Here is a 6,265-nt window from a genome sequence, read left to right as displayed (position 1 = left end):
TGTAGCCCACCAGGCTTCTCTGTCCATGGGAGTCTGGGCCACAGGCAATTTTAGCACCTCATAACTGGGCTAATAGATAACGCGTGTATTCACTCAGTCAGTTGAAAAACATACACTGAGCACAAATACATGTCTGGCACTGAACAAGGCACTGAGCATACAAAATTGAAAAAATTGTCTCAAATCATTGCCCTTTTCTAGAAAAAATTTTTAATTGGAGTATAATTGCTTTACAATATCATGTTGATTTCTGCCATATAACAATGTGAATCAGTTATAACTACATATATATTCCCTCCCTCTTTCCCTTGTGGAGGTTGAATTCTATCAATGAAGAGAGATCAAAAACAAATGAAATAGGAATAGATTCTGATACGGATGTAGACAGAGATATAGATACAGACATACATGTCAGTGTGATAGATGCAATGATGAGAAATTAGGCAGAGCAGAGAAATATGAGTTTCTAAAACATTGGAGGAACTTGAAAGAAAAATATCTCAGGTAGAAGAAACAGCAGGGGCAAAGGCTCTGAGGCAGAAGCATGGATGACTAGACTAGAATGAAAGGAAGAAGGAGGCATAGAAATGCAGTGAAAAATGGCAAGATGTGGATCATTTGGGTCGTTGAAATGAGTTTGACCTTTTTGAGTCTAATAATGTTGGAGGGTTTTGAAGAGAGAGGAGGTAATCTCTGACGTGACTTTAAGGAATCCCTGTCACTGCCACATTAGAAAGAGTCTGGAAGGTAGGTTGACAAGGGCAGAAGCAGACAAACCACTCAGGAGGTTTTGAAGCATTGTTATTGTTGTTCAGACCCCATGAACTGCAGCACACCAGGCTTTCCTGCTCTTCACTGTCTCCTGGAGCTTGCTCAAACTCATGTCCATTGAGTCGGTGATGCCATCCAACCATCTCATCCTCTGTCACCTCCTTCTCCTCCTGTCTCCAATCTTTCCCAACATTAGGGTATTTTCCAATGAGTTGGCTCTTTGCATCAGGTGGCCAAAGTATTGGAGCTTCAGCTTCAGCATCAGTCCTTCCAATGAATATTCAGGGTTAATTTCTTTTAGCATTTACTGGTTTGATCTCCTCACAGTAGAAGGGACTCTCAAGAGTCTTCTCCTTTGCAGCATTACAAGTGAGGAGTAGTGGAGGCTTGGATGTAGGAGGTAATAAGTGGAAAAGTGGTCAGATTTAAGATATATATTGATGGTAGTGCTGACAGGATTTTCTAGTGGAGAAGCCAAGAATGACTTAGTCTTTGGCTTGAGAAACTGGACAAATGCAATTGTCATCTAAACAGATGAAGAAGACTGTGGGTGGAAGTAGGTTTGTGGATGAAGACTGGGAATTCAGTTTGGGGCATGTTATGTACTAAATGCTTATTCAGCACCCATCAGGAGATATCAAGTAGGCAGCTCATATGAGTTTAGAGATCAGGAAAGAGTCCAAGCCTGGAGAAAGAAAATTAGGAATGAATGATATCACAAAGAGAGCATAGATAAAGAATGGATCAAGCACTGAGCCTTGGGAAACACCAGTATTTAGAATTCAGGGAAACAATGAGACATCAGTAAAGCAGGTTGAGAAAGAACAGTCAATTATGCAAGAAAACCGGGACCATGTGATATTCAGAAAATGAAGCAAAGAAAATGTTTCAAGGAAGACAGACTGTCAGTTATGTCAAATGCCACTGGTGGATCAAACAAAATGGGAACTAACTATTGACTACTGCAGTTAGAAACACCAAGATAATTGATAACTTTGGGGGGGAAAGTTTTTAGTGAAGAACTATTGGCAAAAGTCTTATTGGAGTGGATTTAATAAAGAAGAGGAAAGAAATAGAGACAAATCTAGAGAAAGCTCCTTCAAGAGGTTTTCTTTTACAAGGAAGAAGAAAAATAGGACAACAGATTTCAAGGTATGAGCCTCAAGAGTGAAATGGGAAAAATTTCTCAGTAGGAGAAATTATAAGATATTATATGTTGATGAATACAATACAGAGAGAAAATCTGATCATGTTAGAGAGGAGAATTTCCATAGCTAAGTCTTTATCATAAAAATGCCATCTAGTTCTGAAATAAAGAAGTTGGACTTCTAGGAGTAAGTGCAGTTGGTATTCTTGACAAGCAAAAAGGCACCCAAATGTAGGTACATGGATTTATGTGTGCTGAGGAGAGATCTTTTCTTATTACCTCTATACTTTATCTGTGAAATAGAGAGTCGGGTCATCAACTCAGATTGAGGAGATGGGAAGACATGATTACCGAAGGGAGGATGACATTGGAGATATTGAGTAGACAAAAGGAAGAGGAGTGGTTTTCTAAAAGGAGAGAAAAACACAGAATTGTTAGGCAGCTCCCAAGGTCCTACTTGAAATTAATGGTCCTTAATTAAGGTAAGATATTAGCATGATTTTGTGTTTTTCTTCAGCCAATTTAGCTGGGCTAAATCTTAAAAGGATTAAGGTTTAATTTAGCCAGTGATGAGCTTTTGGAAGATGAGTATAAGAAAGCTAGACAAGGCAAGGTTATAGAAAATAGATTCAAAGGAATGATTATAGATTGGCCATGGGATTTAAGGCAGGAAAGAAGGGACACCAAGATGTGGTGAAAGTAATGAAAAAGAAAAAATGGAAAAGTCAAATACCATGTAGATACCAGTGGATTCAGAAATTCATTGAAGTTTGAGTACCAGAGGAAGTGAAATTGAAAGGTAATAGATGATAACCTATGAGTAGGATGAGTAGGCTCCAAAATCACTGTGGATGCTGACTGCAGCCATGATTAAAAGACGCTTACTCCTTGGAAGGAAAGTTATGACCAACCTAGATAGTATATTAAAAAGCAGAGACATTATTTTGCCAACAAAGGTCCATCTAGTCAAGGCTATGGCTTTTCCAATGGTTATGTATGGATGTGAGAGTTGGACTGTGAAGAAAGCTGAGCACCGAAGAATTGATGCTTTTGAACTGTGGTGCTGGAGAAGACTCTTGAGAGTCCCTTGGACTGCAAGGAGATCCAACTAGTCCATTCTAGAGGGGATCAATCCTGGGTGTTCATTGGAAGGACTGATGCTAAAGCTGAAACTCCAATACTTTGGCCACCTCATGAGATGAGTTGACTCACTGGAAAAGACTCTGATGCTGGGAAGGATTGGGGGCGGGAGGAGAAGGGGATGACAGAGGATGAGATGGCTGGATGGCATCACCGACTCTATGGACATGAGTTTGAGTGAACTCTGGGAGTTGGTGATGGACAGGGAGGCCTGGCGTGCTGTGATTCATGGGATCGCAAAGAGTCGGATACGACTAAGCGACTGAACTGAACTGAGGATGATCAAACTTAAAATTACGTTGAATTAAAATTTTTCATTGATGATAGGGTTGCAGGTTATAAGACAATGGGACCAAATGCTATTTCCCAGGAAGAGAAAATGTTTGAAGGAGATAAGGTCAAGTTGTTGAAGAGCTAGGATATTAAAAGGATTCTATGCATGGATACTAAAATTGCATAGAGTTTTTCCTAAGAGTTGAGCATGGCAGAAAATTAATACTGTGAAGATTTTTTAGGGGAAATAAACAAGTCAGAGGTAGATGGAATAGGACAACAAGAGTTTTAGGTGAGAATATTTGATGTTAATCGTAAGTTTAGAGACTCAGTGAGTTGAACAATTTTTGACAAATTTTAATGTCCATGTAGATTACCTATGGCTTTTATTAAAATTAAGCTTTTAATTTAGTTCGCCTGTGGTAAGGGCTAAGATTTTCTAAATACAATACAGAAAGTGTAAAAGAAGAGAATTTGGATCAATATTTATTATAAGTTTTCAGTTCAGTTCAGTTCAGTCGCTTAGTCGTGTCCGACTCTTTGCGACCCCATGAATCACAGCACGCCAGGCCTCCCTGTCCATCACCAACTCCCGGAGTTCACTCAAACTCATGTCCATCAAGTCGGTGATGCCATCCAGCCATCTCATTCTCTGCTGTCCCTGTCTCCTCCTACCCCCAATCCTTCCCAGCATCAGACTCTTTTCCAGTGAGTCAACTCGTCGCATGAGGTGGCCAAAGTATTGGAGTTTCAGCTTTAGCATAAGTCCTTCCAATGAACACCCAGGATTGATCACCCCTAGAGAATATCAATACCCTTCAGGAAAATTCTTAACTCTTGTTTTCTTCCTTTTTCCCTTATATCTTTCCAAAGTACACAGGAATCAATTAGATTCTCATTCAAATGTGAACAGAGAGAAAGCATACAAAATATTAACATTTATCCAACTATGAGATAGTTATTAGGGCTATTAGAACTAGTGCTTTTATTTAGGGAGTAAAACCAGAAGGGAACTTTTTCCTTCCCAGAAGGAGTTACTAATGCTCTTTGCTTCCAATTTAAAAAGAGTTCCTAGTGAAAAACTGTGTTGCCTTTCATTTGTCTGTTTAAAGAAAATAAACCTCAATGAGATGGGATCATGGGTAGATGTGGTTCACAATGAGTAAGAAGAAATGATCCTGCTACAAAGGAAAATCTACTTTCTAAAGGATTGGGAACTCAGTATATGACACAGGTATTCAAAATAAATCCATGAATTATTCCATCAGCCAAAGTTTGAAAGGAAGTCATTCCATGGTGCTTTAAAGGAAGGAAGAAGATAGTATTAATCTGTAGCATCCTTCCCCCTTTATCAATATATGCAACACATTTGGACCCCAGCTAATTCTTTTTAGTCACATCTGTGGCTTTCTAGGAGGAGAAGAATCTGAGAAAGGTAGAGTTAAATCTTAATGAAAAATTGCAGGTCTCAGAGATTATGAATAGAATTGATGAGTTTTTCTTTCCTGAAGACAACATGCAGATTAAAGAGCTTTTAACTATTCTTGATGCAATCAAAGGTTGTGGTCATCTGCTAAAAACTCAGTTTCAGCCACAGTTTATGTAAGTTGTTCACATTAGTCACTCAGTAATGATGTACTTGGCCCCACTGTTTGTGGTCTGGTTCTCATTTGTTTGGCATTACATTCCAAGACTGCAATGACTCAGAAATGTTCCTTATTTTTTACAGTAAGAAGAAATAGCATAGCATGCTTTGCCTGAAACATCTTGAGTTAAATCACTTGTCTGTGGTCTTCCACAATCTACCCAAGCAGGTGTATATAAGTGCAGACTTCCACATATTGAGTCAGAGAACCAATATTCCTAACCAGAAAACTTCTGAAGTTAGCTTCTTACACTCACACGGCATTAACAGAAAATTTAAACTCTTTGCAATGCTGTACAATATTTCCTTTTATCAGAATATAGCTGCTAACAGAATATCAGCAAGTAAGTGTTTCAGAATACGAGAAAACTGTCCAGGCTCAAAACTATCAGATGTATCAAAACCTCTAACAAGCATGTCTGAGGGAGTATGAAAGTTGTATTCGAATCTATTCAAATAGATGTCGCATGCAAAAGGTGTGGGAATTGTTCTATACCGACCTGGAAGATAGAAGTAGGAGCCATAGGTTAATAAAAAATATGGTTAGATGTATTTTGGGCACAACGCAATTTAAATCTATGGACTATTAAGCTTTAGTGCTCTCAGCAAATAGAGTGACTGTCTTTGAACCTTCAGGTCCCTGAAAACATCTAAGCAGAAATGGAAGTACAGAGTGAGATGAGAGAAGTCAGATTCAAATAGCTGCTTCCTACAAACTTGACTGTCTTAGATGTTAATAGGGCCTCAGTAGATATTCTTTTTTATTTTATTTTTTGAAGCAGTCTCTCTCATGACTGATGCTACCTCATGTTCACCTTCCATAAGGTGAACTTATGGAAGTTCTTTTTCTCCCATAGAAGTTCATAACATTCCCCTCCCTCAGATGGTAACATAAAGTGAGTTTCACCAGAAACAGAGGAACATCTTCAGTTTAAAGTATTATCTCCAGATAAATGTTTTTACATAGAGAACTTACCACCAACATATTAAACATAATTGAATATAAATGAACCTATTTTCCAGAACTCATCTGTTACACAAAAGAACTGTCATGCAAAAGGCCCTAAGGAAGTAAAATACAGGATAATAAAATTATGATCAGGGAAGGAAGCTTGGAGAGAGAAAAAAAGCACAAAGAAGTTTGGCCCAGAGAGGAAAGTCTTGGTTAATCATTCTAGTACACAGATTAGTTAAATCCCCAGATGCAGAAGCCACAGATATGGAGCATGAACTATACTCTGCCATTTTATCTAAGGGACTTGAGCATCCCTAGACTTTGGTATCATGGA

General features: G+C 38.6%; 1 pseudogene; it reads left to right on the top strand.

Annotated features, from left to right (window-relative positions):
• The first annotated feature begins 4,812 nt into the window (after positions 1 to 4,812).
• Positions 4,813 to 4,874, top strand: LOC148774981 (small nucleolar RNA SNORD36; annotated as a pseudogene).
• The last annotated feature ends 1,391 nt before the right edge of the window (positions 4,875 to 6,265 follow it).

The sequence above is a fragment of the Moschus berezovskii genome, chromosome 18, assembly GCF_049115385.1.
Source record: "Moschus berezovskii isolate FMDL1 chromosome 18, NW_MosBer_1.0, whole genome shotgun sequence".
Taxonomy (NCBI): Eukaryota; Metazoa; Chordata; class Mammalia; order Artiodactyla; family Moschidae; genus Moschus; species Moschus berezovskii.
The sequence above is the reverse complement of the archived record's forward strand: the minus strand, read 5'-3'. Positions and strand labels throughout refer to the sequence as shown.